This window comes from Diplotaxodon limnothrissa, linkage group LG12, assembly GCF_057381915.1.
Source record: "Diplotaxodon limnothrissa isolate DT_005_m linkage group LG12, D_limnothrissa_male_GT1.1, whole genome shotgun sequence".
Taxonomy (NCBI): domain Eukaryota; kingdom Metazoa; phylum Chordata; class Actinopteri; order Cichliformes; family Cichlidae; genus Diplotaxodon; species Diplotaxodon limnothrissa.
The window spans coordinates 34,330,461-34,343,831 of NC_140607.1; positions in this window are offsets into that span (position 1 = coordinate 34,330,461).

Consider the following 13,371-nt stretch of genomic DNA (forward strand, 5'->3'; position numbering starts at 1 on the left):
TACCAGGCCTGTGGAGAACTTCAAGACATGTTGAGGAGGTCATTTAGACATTTAAATCAGCTGTGTTGGATCAAGGACACATCTAAAACTTGCAGGACACCAGCCCTCGAGGCCTGGAGTTTGACACCTGTCCCTGAAAAGCCTTCAGTTGATCCCAAGTGATCACCACGCAACAGTAAGAGGATTAAGGGGACTAAAAAGAGAGAGCATATTTCTCCCAAATTGGCTCAACTTCATGGGCTCCCTGTTAAATCCAGAATGTATTTTTTAAATCTTCATCCTTACATAGAAAGTCCAGAATGATCAGGTGCCATCATACCTTAAAGACCTCATAGTAAGGGTTTCAAAAAGCAGAATGAAAGCTGGAAAATTCAGCTATCGGGCTAAAGAATTAGCTCCCAGTTTGGATTCAGGAGACGGACACCCTGAACTGAACTGTCCACTTCTAAAATTTCCTTTGTAATAAAGCTTTTACTTATGGTTGGATGAGGTGACCCTGAAACATCCTTTTATGCTGCTATAGGTTCAGGCTGCACTTCCCATGATGCACTGAGCTCTTCTACTTGACTTCTTTTTATTCTTATATGTGCAACTGTTGCTCTCTTGTTGTTTGTAGTCTCTCTGTGTCCATCTTTACTCTCTTCCCTTTTGCTCCACCCTCCACCCAGTCACACTAAATGCAGCCCAACCCTAACAGCTGGAGGTCTCGTCCTGTTAAAAAGGAGTTCATTCTCCCCGTTGTCACCAAGTACTCCTTATAGGTGATTGTGTGATTGTTGCAGTTCTCTCTCTAATAATGATGTAACTTACAATAAAAAGCGCCTTTTAGATGACTGTTGTTTTGAACAGACACTGTACAAAGATATAAACAACTTATAAAAACAACAACTAGCTAGAATGTAACTGAAGTTTCTCATGTTCATTGTCTCAGATGTTTAGCTTTTGATTTGACAAAACAAACTGTTTCATGTCTTAAGTTCTCTGAAGGATTTGTTTTATTTGATGGGCTGATGATGATGCTGTGGTAGCTGATGTCCTACGGAAACCTCACTTCTCCATATTTCAGCTTTTCATGCATTTATTTTTTTTGTTTGTTTTATTTTGTTGCACAAAAAGTGTCAACATTTTCTAAATGGAGGTTTGGAGTTCCTGTTTCTCTGCCACTGTTACTGTGCTCTGATCAACACTAAAGACGAACTTAGGAATATTAGTATTTATGTTTACACACAGTTATATGATTAAATTTTTTTTATGTGGCTATAATCATGCACATTTCTAACGTGCAGCAGCACAACAACAAATTTTTAAAAACCACTGTATATATTAGTATTTAATTATGTGGTTTTGTTTGTTTTACATTATATTCAACTTTTTAATTTTGATTTTATCGTCTATGGCATGAAGTAGAAATTAGTAGTTTGATGTGTTTTTGAGACTGGGAGGTTTAAAGATGCACCTTCTACAGCAGCTGATAAACTGGCTGAGCATATGAACGATGAAGTGGGAAAAGAAAACGTTTAAGCTTTTTCCTTTTTCCTTTTTCTTTTTTTTTTTCTTTTTTCTTTTTTTTTTTTTTTTTTTACATCTTTTGTGAGATTGAAGTTTTACAAACTTTCTCAAAGCTTGAAACATGAAGACTGAGGCTGTAATCTGATACTCCTATCCATTTTTTTTTCAATACTGCAACATTTTCTGGTTCAGTGTTTAAAATAGGAAACTTTATTTATCACGAGCCACATTTCCACCTTAATTTATCAGAACTCTTGCTTATATGTCTAAACTTTTCAAGTTTCCACCACGCTCTGGAAATATTTGGCAAATACAAGCCAGTCATTTATAAAATCATTGACTTACTATTAGCAGACCCACATTGTCGGGTTAATATTTAAAAAAAAAAAATCAAAAACATAACAATATATAGATTAAAAAGTGAGCGTATAGTCGAACAATCAACAACACTCAGGACTGTAACCCCACCTTAAAAGATTAAGCCCTGCCCACTTCTGCTTCCACCTCGCCATACACGTGCCTGCAGAACACACTGTAGATGATTCTCAGTGGTTCGATGTAGCTGGCTGGAACCACTGACCATGTACTACCATGACTAATCCCTTATGCAATTACAGATTGTGCTCTTTATGTCTGTGAAGGTTCTCAGTCATCCAGGTCATCGTAGTCCTTTAATGTTTGTGCTCTGTAGTTGAGAAACGTCCATTTGTGTTCTGCAGAAACCTCAGCTTTGTTTTTAAGTTTTAAACGGTCTCCCTGAAACTACATTTTGTAGAATAACTGACAAGGTGTTTATCTCCCAGGAACATTACTGCATTAAAAATGTTGCAGCTCTAAGTCGCAGCATATATCAAAGATAACAATATGAAGCAGGACTAAATGAACTCAGTAAATGAGGCATTCCTAAGCTTTGGGACGTTTTGTGGTGCTTTCTTGTAATCCAAAAATGATTTGTAATTTTCTTAACATTTAATGTTTGACACAGCCTCTAGAGCCTCACTAGCGCCCTCTAAAGGCTTTTGTTTTTCTTGCTGTCCGATTGCATGAACAGAACAGCAGAACAGATTACAGCCCCAGTTTTTTAAAAGCTGTGGGAAAAACTGGATCACGTCTGTTATGTTTTAAACACATGTTTATGTTCATTCAATTACTGTTACTGATGTTTCACAGTGGTTTGGACTTTATTCTCTAGTTTTTAATTCACATTCCTGTATATTTTTTGCAGTTTGAGTCAGTATCATTCTGCACTGCAGTTTCAGATGGTTTACAGTCACCTTTTTGCAGTTTTCTATTCCTCTGGCTTTGCACACTCGCTGTGTGTGGTGGGCTGCAGTAGTTGGTGGGTATCTGAGGCAGTGGGGCTCAGGAGGATTTACCCGCATCTAGTCCTGATCTGTTAAAGGAACAGTCCAACATTTTAGTTTGTCATCTCTGTGCACTTTGCCTCTGATTGGATGATTAAGTCTGGGGACTATGCGTACAGAGTCTCTTCACTTCATGTTTTGTTTTGTTTTTTTCCCCCATTTAATATTTATCTGAATTGATATTTCCCAAATATCTCACTCTTCACTGTTTAATTGCTAAATTTACAGTTAAGTGTAAAGGAGGTGTGACAAGATTAAAACTTTACTCTTACTCAGGACATAAAGGTTCCCATGCTTGCTTCACACCCCTTCCAGTGAGCACACTGGAAAAGACAAGGTGTCATTCGGCTTTAAAAAAAACAGTCAGATTTGGGACCTGTTATGCATTTACTTCTTTTCTGTCGTATACATACTATTACAGTGGTGGATGCTTACATTAAACAGAGTTTCAAGTAATTAAGTCAGTGTATGTACAAGTAATCCCTGAAACCCAGGCTTTAGACTCCCCTAAACACCCCATTGTCCTACAGGGTTGTTTTTCCTATTGTTGGGACGTCAGACACAGCAGATCCCTAATTCAGTCATTTCGACAGCTGCACCAACCTGCTGATCATACCTTCAGGTTTTCAGAAAGTTGCCTCAAAGGAGCTAAAGCAGCTGGGGAAAATATGGCCTTTTATATTTAAAGGTCTGTAATCATTCCCAAAGATTCAACATAACGTTCATGCTTTCCTGCCAAATTATAATTAGTAATTTGATACTAATTATAAGAAAATAATTTGTTTTGTTTTTATACAGTAACTTTAGCATAACTGAAGTCGTGCAAAATTTTACCATAATACTGTGAAAACTCTGAATTACAGGCCTCTAAAGCATACAGGGTTGGTGCTTTTTAAATTGCCTTATTTGTCCTTCATCACTTCAGGAGTACAGCAGATGGACACATGAAATTTTCAGGACTGAAACACAATCTTGAACTTTGTTAAAAACTGCAACCAAATTTTAAATCGGTTTTAAACCAACTCGAAGTGTCACAGTTTTTTTCTGAGGATGAGGAATTGTTTTAATTTTAATTAATTTTTCATCTGAAATTTCGTGCAGCCAGCTGCTGAACCTGAGAGTCACCTGTAAAGTCTGCTTAGAAGGTCTGTGAGAAAAAAAATCATAGTATGAAGGCGCAGTGAATGAATCATGTCTTCATTGTGAAATGCCAAAGTTATTGTATATAAACTAAGCTGATTCTGGCATTTTTAATGTGGAATTACCAGATTAAATACTCAAATTTTATTTAATTTTTTTAGGTCATTTTGAATTTCAGACTTTTAAAAGTACAAACAAAAATCAATTTCCTTTAACAAAAATTTCCTGGGAAAATATGAACAGGCTGCAGGCCTTTAGGACCGTTATACCTGGAGCAGGTTGCAGGGAAATGTTTCAGCTTCCATTGCCTCAAAATATTGCTCGTTGCCAAACAATCAGTGTTCTCTTGGCGGGGCTGGCTGTGTTAAAGATTGTCTTTGAAATGAAGTTGTTTTTATCTGGAGCATTTTCTTTGTAGGCACTCCCTCAGGACAAGAAACGGGAGACAAACTGAACTTTTGTGCTTCTAATGAACTCTTTAGAAGCACGGTTACTGTTGCTGCATCGACTTGGATGTTTCCTCTCAATGCAAAGAAAGAAAAACAATAAAAAGAGACGCAGTATCAGTGAATGTGGAAGTGGAAGTGTCTGACCTGAGTTTAGATTTTTTTTTTTTTACTAACCAATGTGTACAGAGACGGACGTCTTCTGTCCTGCTATTTAAATTGTTGTGAAGGCTGAAGACGAACTGAAATAAACTTTATTTCTGGACTTCCAGGTGGTGTCGGGTCTAATTGTTCACAATGGTGGGATGAATAATGTTCCTCTTTTTTGATCCCCGTTATCAGAGCAATATTTCATAAATATTACCTTCCCTGTATCATAGTGACACCTGAACTCTTATGTAGATATTAACTTACTGCTTCATTTAACAGTCATTAACTGGCTTTTTCATGTTTTATCAAATGACTAAAGAAAAGGGATACGTTTATGCCAGAAACCTTTTTCAATTCCTTAAGTCGCTTCTCTTAAACTGTAGATTTACTTAAAACTAAAATCACTTCCTGTCTTTCATATCACTGATTCTGTTTTCTAATAAGTGTAGAACCCCAGTTCCACATAGCTGGGGTGCTGCGTAATAGATGTGCAAATCTTGTAAACTAAACTTTATTCACAATAGAACACAGAAAACATATCAGATGTTCAACCTGAGACATTTTACTGTTTCATGAAAAATTCTAGCTCATTTTGGATTTGATGGCAGCAGCACATCTTTAAAAAGTTGAAATAGGGCAACAAATGCCTGGAAAAGTAAGTGGTGCTAAAACAAAACAGCTGAAGGAACGTTTTATTTCTACTTAGGTTAATTGGCAACAGGTTAGTAAGGTGATTGGGAATAAAAAGAGCGTCTTAGACAGGAAGAGTTTCACCAATCTGGAATTCACCGTGTGCAAGGGACACGACCAAAACTATATTGGAGGCGCTGCATTAAAAATGAGCGTGGTTCTGTCATGAAATCGCACCATGGGCTCAGGAAAGCTAGAAATGATTGTCTGTGGACACAGTTTGCTGTGCCCTTCAGTGCAAATGTGAAAACGCTGCTTCTACTCTGGGTCAAAGGTCATTTAAAATGGAGTGAGAACAACCAGCAAACTGTTCTGTGGTCAGGTGGATTGAAATCTGAAATTGTTTTTGGAAAACACAGTTGCCGTATCCTCAAGACAAAAAGGAGAAAGACCATCTGGCTTGTTCTCAACACTCTCAGTTCAAACGCCTGTATCTCTGATGGTATGGAGGTACATTAGTGTCTATAGAGTTAGCTGTTTGCACATCTGAAAGGCAATAATGAAAGGTATACACAGGTTTTAGAGGAATATTTGCTCCAGACATTTACTGGCTGTTGTTAAAGTGTTGAGGTCAGAAAGCCCTGGTAAACATGAATTTTGTGATGTGGTACTTCCATCAAATCAAACTTACTTTTTTGTCTCAAATCTGTTTGTTTTTTCTCAGTTTAAGCATTTGATATGTTTACTTCAGAGCTTTGCTGAGAAGTCCTGACTTTAAGATTCTGGAGAATAAACTTTGTTCAGCCTTATTTTGATGGTCTCTGTTAATCTGACAAATAAAACTTCCCAAGTTTTGCAGCCTTCTTCTTCTCGAACAATAAATGAAGCCGTCACTGAGCCGTCCTCCAGCACCGTCAGAGGTCCTCTGCAGGTCCCAGGACCCCACTTTTGACCACGGCTGACCAAGATGGATGTCATGTGTGAATTGTGCTCACTGGTAATTTAATGGACAATACATAACAAAGCGTATATTTATTTCTGCGCGCTTCAGCAGCATCAAAAATAGTCACTTAACAGGGCAGGATTTATGGTGTTTGGGTAGCAAATTGGTCTTTGATGGTTCCCACGCAGGGTCAGCTGCTTCCCCACGGAGCCTAATGGGGTTTGCTCTAATAGCGTCCCTCAATCATCGCAGTGAATATGAAACATGAGCTCACCGGCTGACAATTAGCAAAACAAGGAGAGATGAGAGGGTGTGATATGTGAGGAATGCAGGATTTATTGGGATTTTTTTTCCCAAACACTCCTCGCCTGTTCATGCAACAAAAAATGAAAGCTATTTGTTTTCCTTTTTCCCCCCACCCTCTACTCTTTCTCTTCACTCCTTTTCTTCGAGGGGTTGGAGTGGGGTGGGGGGATGAAGTTAAACTGATAAATTAGACCTCATTTATTGGACAACAGTTTGAGTCAATACCCAGGGGCCTCCGCTGTGCAGTGTGGACGAGGTTCCAGAACCACTAATTGGATCACTCCGTGTGGATGGAAGGGGAGGGGCTGGGGGTGTTTGGGTGAGAGGGGGGGTTTAAGGGGTGGGCGGGACAGGCGGTGCATTTGGCCAACACTGACGCCTTCACACACACAGACGCACACACACAGAGTAGCAGTTGTCTTGCGGTGGACGTCCACGGCACACGCCACGAAAACAGACGAGACAAGCGCTTGATTTGACAGCCGGGGCGGAGGGCCGGAGAGGGTGGGGGGCTGCAGGAGTCATGTATAGATTTTTGTGTCTGTTGTTTTGGCTTATTTGTGTGCTTCTTTTACTCAGTCAATCAAATTTAATTGACACCGCTGGGCTATGGTCGGGGGCCCCGTGGCATGCTGGGATGACAGGCCTTTAATGCCAAAGAGAAGAGAGGAGGTTCTTCTGCCTGTGAAGGATGGAGGGAATGCGAGGGGGTGAGGGTGAGGAAGACGAGGGCAGAGGGTGACAATTCCTCAGCCCATCAACAGCATTAATTGATGTAACGACAGCGATGATGGATTCTAATAAATACAACCTTTAAGAAAAAAGGTAATTAGATGGCGTCCTGTGCAAAGCGCCAAGCGCTGATTCCAGACTGGCTGATAAACACCATTCGTCTTCCACAGCGGCCTTCAGACGGACACGAGGCATCATTTACATGCAGATCAAACTCAGCATTTGCATTTTAGCTTAAATGAGAACACAACAGAGCATCATGTTGCTTTGTAGCCTTACCAACAGCCAAACTTGGCCTTAACAAATGTGAAACTGTTGGTATCAAAAAGTGCAGATTTGATATTTCTCATGTTAGATTACAAGAGTTCTGCATAAGCCTGAAAGTGGCCAAGACAGGACCCAGTTAACCCAAAAGGTGCTGGGCAGGAGATCTGCTGTCATGTTTTTTATATTGCATTATAGCTATGACTAATGTTGCTGTTAGCCTTAGTTTTTCCGTCGCTTCGTGTTATATAATATAATAATAAGGTCCATCTGTATGGCACATTTCACAACCTGCATTACAAAGTGCTTCACAGAAACTATGACTAAAAGAGGAAATTGTAAATCAGACAATAACGACGTGAGCTTCTTTTGGCAGGTCATTCCACAACTGAGGAGTCCTAAACACTCGATCATCTTTTGTCCTTAAGTGTGATGTCAGACCAGTTAACAGGTTTCTGCCTGAGGATCTGAGGCTGTGAATTGGTTGGTACAGGAGAAGCAGTTCTAATATATATCCTGAGACAAGACTATTAAAAGGCTTTAAGAGTCATAAGTGAAATCTTAAAATCGATTATGACCGGCCAGTGTAAAGGCATTAAAACTGGTGTAATAAGCCTTGCTGCAGCATTTTGTACAATCTGAAGTCGATTTAATGTGTTCTGATTTATAGCCATTAGAGTAAGAGGACACGAAAGCATGAATGATGGCCTGAGTGTCATTAAAACTTAATTTTGAAAGGATTCTTACAATATTCCTGAGGTGGTAGCACAGCTGGGTGAGATGAGATTAGGATCCAAAATCACCACCAGGGTTTCTGACAGCTGATTTTACATGTGTGGATAAAAGGCAGAGAGAAGATTTATTGAGTCTTGGGTTCTTCTTGTGTTTTCCTTTTTTCACTGTGCTGTCTGTCTCGCTAGGCTTGGGCCCTCTTTCAGTTTACTTCCTGTTTTACTTTGAAGGCTAGACCCTTTTGTGCCTTTCTGTGGTTTGATTTGATTTCCCCCCCCCCCCCCTTTGTTCTTTTCCCACCCTCTGTTATACCTGATTTAGTTCACCTGTTCATACCTGTTTCCCTCCTCGTGCATATTTAGTCACTGTGCATGCACTCAATTCTTTTTTTTAATGCAGTGTTTTCTGATGCTGGTTCTTTTTGCTTGGATTTGTCATATTTTCCCATTTTTGAGTTTTTTTCCCCTCTGCCTTCATTGTGTGGTATTTATTTTAAGTTAGTTTTTCACACTCCCAGGAATTCTGAGCTACTTTTCTGTTTTTTTTTTTTCTTTTCTGTCTCATGACCACAACAAAGTTATTCATATGTGTATATTTAGCTCATGTTTGTTGCCTTTTCTTCAAAGGTTTTCCATCAATATATGGAGCTCAAGTGTTCCCTGGTGTTCTCGGGTCCTTTTTTCCCCCTTGTCTTTATCCGCGTGTCCTTATAAGGCTTTTTAGAGGCTGGTTGACACTTCACCCCTGTCAGGACTATAGCCTTCCATTCACCATCCAACCTCAAACAACTCAAATGCCTTTTCATCAACTGGCAACTTTAGGAGTTGAAAGATTAAGCCAGCATGGATGTGCCAAACACTAGAGTTCCAATAATAGCCTCAAAAGGGAGTTAATCTTCACAGCATTAGCACAGCATTACAAAGCGTGCTTAGCTCCTGGTACAACAATCTAACACAGACAGAATTTGTGCTCTTGCTGCCTTTTCAAGCATTTTAATCACATTATGCTGACATAAAATATGCCTTTTCAGGCAGTAAAAAGCTTTAAAAAGCTTATGATTTACTTTTAGTGAGGTAAATGCTACTATTTTATTTATTTTTCTTCACTGATTACTTGAAATGTGGCTAATGCACTTGTTTATGGTAGCAGTTTGCTAAGTAAGCTTGTTAGCATTAGCTGATTAACTCTCATCCACATATGGTTGCACAAAATCCAACATGGAAGCGTCCAAAATGCCAAACCAATGGCTCACAATGCTAGTCTATCTTGTATATGCACTCTGTGCTTTCCATCCATGTGTTTTGTATTAAGTGTGATCTTACACTGTTATGACGCCCATTAGAGTTGCTTCAGGCTTTTATCTAAAAGTGGAACGAGCAACCAAATGAATCTTTGCATGTAGGGCAGAAAAACATGTTTCAGTCTTAATGCATCACATTGAAACACATGAAATGCACAGACAGATGAATGACAGGACCCAAACCAGAGATGAGCCTGAAGCTTGGTGTGACAGGAAGTGGTTCAACAACAGGTGCATTTAGTTCAGGTCAAACTTTCGTTGTTCTAGGTGTGCACGGACACAGACAGAGCCTTTACTTAGATTTTGCCTTTTAATAACACGTTGTTTCATCTGAGCAGTGTTATTAGAATATGATAATATTGATGGCATACACAAGGTCTGGTGTGTGGTGGATCAGTCAGCTTGGTACAAGCTGCCGCAACCAGAAACAAATCTGTGTACCTAATGTAAAAATTAAAAAGATCAAATTCACTTTTAAAAAATGTAAATAGTGACCTGCTTAGTTTTATTGCGTTTCACTTATTTATGTTCCTCAAATCATTTTACTGTCACCTTTATGTCTTTGGACATGTGATCTACAGTGTGATAGTTCAGCCTGTTAGTGGAGTTCAGGGTTTATATTGTGAGCGCAGCATTTATGATTCAGCTTTGATATTGGCAGATGCAAAAAAAACATCATCATTCAGAGAGATAACGGGACTCCCAGCTGAGAGCTACCATATGTTATAGTTAAATTACAACAAGGCTTTAAACTGAGGAAGTTACAAGAGCTCAAAGAAAGAAAAGACAGAAGTCTTCATCACAAAATGACAGGAGAAAATGATTCTTGCAGGTCTATCAGTATTTTTCTTTCCTCATTGTTTGCATTTTTATGTGCTTTTTATTAATCATGGGATCTATTACATTTTTTAAATGCAATTTAATATAAAAATTAAACAATCTGAGTTTTAAAGGTTAAGGAAACCAAAACAGGTGGTTTTAGACCTTTTTCTGTTCCTTTATTTAAGTCTTGAGCTTTCTTAAAAATGATTTTAGAAGGAAAACTTCTAATTGTAGTTATCACTGCTGATGTTCATGGATATCAGCCTTTTTGACTGATATCAACACATAAATAATGTTTACTGGTGTCAGTAGCTAATGTTTAAGGATGAATGTGATGAAGTGCTGAAAGCCTCTGAACCAGTTCAGATATTTTCCAGTGATTATAATTAACCTGGCACAAACATGGACGTGAATTACAGCAAACAAAAGAAACTACCAGGAAGAAAAAATAGCGGGCAAGTTATTATTTCAATTTTAATTTCAATTTTTAACTCCAACACATCTTTGATTGTATTTCATTTATATATATTTTTTTCTTCTGTATATTACTCATCGTTTTTTAATCTTATATTTTATCTGGAAAACGAGTGAACCGAGGCTCGGGTCAGCTGACATGCAGTCCCCCTGCACGGCCAGCTGGGGGCAGCATTGCAGAGTTTAAGCCGCTGCAGAAGCAAACTGACCCTCAGCAGCAGTTTCGCTCTTCAGCAGCCGTTTGGCATTTACCTCCTCTCTCACGCAGTCGATTTTGTTGATTCTGAGCATGAAAACAGCAGCGGCACCTTGTTAAAGTGTTTGTTCGGCCTGCAGACTGTTTGTCCCCGGAGAACCGGCTCGCTGGGAGCAAGTATCCCGAATAACCTGCAGTAAACCGGTGTCTTATTTTAATCTTTTTTTGCCTCTATAATTGACAGTGGGCTCAGTTTCCTTCCCTGTGCACAAACAGTTTGTGACCCCGGAGACGACGAGGCGATCGTTGATGATGTTCTGTAAAATGTCAGAAACACGCGAGTGTTACACCCAAAGAGATGATTGATTTCCCCCCCCACCTCCCAATTTCTAAAATGTTGTGGAAGCGGGAAGCTTTCAGCTGAGAGGTTCTTTAATAAACAGCTGCTTTTCCCTCCGCACACAGACGTGAAATAGCCACAGAGGGAACATCTCGTTAACATTTATCTGTTTTAACACGAGAGAGCATCCGAGTATTTCTGTTCTCTGAAGACAGAATCTCAAATGTCACATCAGCATCGCGTGCGCGCGCACAGACACACACGAGAACTGTGTGATAAAAATCTCAGAGCTTTAAAATTGTATGTGCACTACTAAAATACACTTTCCCCTGATGTTTCTAGAATAAAACGCGATGGAAACTCCAAATATGAACCTCCATACTAATTTTTCATTATTAAGATTAGGATAATGAATTTACATGATCCAAGCATTTACAACAGTCAGTTGAGTCTCTAAGTATTTGGACATGACCCTGTGTTTTTTTTTGTTTTTGTTTTTTAAAATGATTTATTTATTTATTTATTACTAGCTTTACTGCAGGACCTTCAGCAGCTGGTTGATTTGATGTGTGCTTTCAGTTTTGTCTTCAGTCACTGAAACTTAAGCTCTACTGTGAAATCTCTTGCCATTTATTTGCCTTGGGAATATCTTGGCTTGCTTTTATAGTATGATTTGCCTCATTAGCTAATGGCACTGTGAACCTCCATTCATTCGATTTTTCCAGCATTTGACTGACTGCATGAATCCTAGTAGAGCGTATAATTAACATAAACAGAAGAGTTATGGCTGTCCTGTTGTTTCATTTCACATAACTGCTGTTTCCTATCATGATGACGTCTGCAGTGCATGGGGTGAAGGCATGCTGACTGGACTGTGCAGGAGCCAGGCTGGGACTGGCATTTCAGGACTACAGCATATAAATGATTGGCTTCAATGAGACAAGAAGGGTCCAATCTATGGAGGTTTATTTGTAGCTCTTTATCCAACCAGCCACACCACTGATTGTTTTAAACTTTGCTTTGATCTGGGTCTAGAAAGAGTAAGGCGAGCTGCCATTTGTTTTCTGTTACTCCTAGGAGGTAAGCGCTTGTATGATGCTTTATTAATGTTGGGTCAGCTGGCTGGAATTGATAGTTCCTTTGTTTTCTAGAGATCTTGACAGAAAAGAGTCAACTGTTCTTCTTTAGGTTCTTGATGACGTTTCACCTCTCAGACAGTCATTGCTCTCATCTGAGATGCTTCTTTGGTTCTAAAAACAGAATGTGGAGAGTTACAGATGTTTAACCCCTAGTGGGGGTTTGTCTCCTTGGACATTCATGGGTGTCATTGACCCACAACTGATCCAGTCATAATAGTAGTAGCAGGGTGTGTGTGTGTACATGTTTAGACGTCTTTGCAAGGAAAGAAAATTGGGATGCTACTATACTTGTGGGGACCAACAGCCACTTAAAAAATGCCTGTCCCCACGAGTTTGAAGGCATTTTTGAGGTTCAAAATGTGGTTTTAGTGTCAGGGTTACAATTAGGTTATGGTCAGGTTTAGGCTGAGGGTTAGGATTAGGCATTCATGTTCGATGGTTAGGGTAAGCGGCTAGGGAAAGCATTGTCAGTGAGGTGTCCTCACTAAGATATGAAAACGAATGTCTGTGTCATTTATCTATTTTACTTTATGTGGCATGTTGTGAGAGTAAAACATGAACTTGAAGAGCCTGCTGTTCATTCATGTGATTCGAATCATGTGACTAAACCTTTCATCATCCCAACGCTGCAACAAAAATCATGATGTCGTTCTATCGAGACTTAAATCAGTTGTTTCAAAAAGTAACATAAAATAATGTTGGTTAGCTACACTGGAGTCAACAACAATTTCCTCAAAACAAGTTCACCTCTTTTAAGAAAATAACACTAAGGGCTCAATTATAGAAAAGCTTGACTTGATACAAATGATTTTTTTTGTTTTTGCTGTAAAATGGATCCAAAAAAAACCCAACCCTCCAGCAGCTGGTTTTTAGTAGTGTGTTTT